The sequence below is a fragment of the Sesamum indicum genome, linkage group LG4, assembly GCF_000512975.1.
Source record: "Sesamum indicum cultivar Zhongzhi No. 13 linkage group LG4, S_indicum_v1.0, whole genome shotgun sequence".
Classification (NCBI taxonomy): domain Eukaryota; kingdom Viridiplantae; phylum Streptophyta; class Magnoliopsida; order Lamiales; family Pedaliaceae; genus Sesamum; species Sesamum indicum.
The window spans coordinates 14,164,868-14,165,994 of NC_026148.1; the positions used below are offsets into that span (position 1 = coordinate 14,164,868).

General features: G+C 35.3%; 1 protein-coding gene across 2 annotated transcripts in view; it reads left to right on the top strand.

The window, feature by feature from the left end:
- Positions 591–1,127, top strand: part of LOC105161030 (ankyrin repeat domain-containing protein 13C) — a 6,142-nt gene continuing 5,605 nt past the window's right edge. The window contains exon 1 of one of the 2 annotated variants that reach the window (XM_011078589.2): positions 591–950. The gene's annotated coding sequence lies outside the window, so the exon portion shown is untranslated. The remainder of the gene's footprint in view (positions 951–1,127) is intronic. The other variant, XM_020693187.1, reaches the window with a different exon arrangement.

A 1,127-nucleotide genomic window follows, 5' to 3' on the forward strand; every position in this document is an offset into this window, starting at 1 on the left:
GTGGAGAAGTTTTATTAAGTGGGAGAGTCATCTGGAAGTTAGAAGATTAGGTCTTTCTGTCATATATCAACCAGCAATAAGTTTGTAATAAGTTAATTAGGAATAAATATAAATTTTAATTCAACCATTTTTTGCTGATTTCAAGAAATTCCGTAAATTTTACTAATAAATAGATCTATTTATTGAACGAAAATAAATAACAATTTATCAATATATTATAATGTTTGACAAAAATAAAATTCATTTATATTCATGCAGACATAATTTTCCAGCAAGAAAAATAGCCGAACAAGTGGAGGGTGCATGGTGTTAATAAATATATAATTGAAGGATACAAAGTGCTATTTTTACGATTTAAGATTGCATTGTACAAGATCCTTATAATTTGAGGGTGCAAAATATCAATTATCTAAAAATATATCCAAAATTTAAATATAATTTTTAAATTATTAAAAAATATATAATTATATCAAATTTTGAGAGAAGAACGAGGCAGAGGGGACTATGGATATGGAATTGGGTAGGGTGAAAAGGCGGTCCTTTTCAGGTTTATTGGTGGCTTTGTGGCCGCCTCTGGCAGTGGTGGGTCAGCATCTGTTGGAGGGGGACAAGAGGGGATCCGTTTTACTGTCACGCGTATGGCAGTTTGGTAATATTTTCCCAATCTGAGGGCGAAGAGCTGAACATCTCTCCACATACAGCTAACAGTACTAGCAGGCAGAGGCAGCAGCAGCAGCAGATGCCCATTCACAATTACACTCCAAAAGAAAAGAAAAAAGAAAGAAAAAGAACATCGCAGACCCCCTCTATCTACTCTGTCTCTGCATACAATTCTGCGTATTCTAGAGAGAGAAAGTGCGGAAAAGAGATCTGAGTCCCTGCGGATTTCAAATCTCTCCCGGGAGTGTCCTCAATTTTACACATCTGGATGTCTTCGTTCCGGCTCTGGGGTAAATTTGCGTTTTTGTTTGTCTGTAGTTTTGTGTGCTTTTATGTGCTACTTTTTCTGTGAAGAGTGAATAAAATGTGGAGCTAGAGCTGCAGCTGAATCAAGGTATTCTGGTAGTTTACGCTCTTATTCAATCTTCTTTGTTTTTTTTTTTTTTTTTTTTTCAGAATGTGTTTCC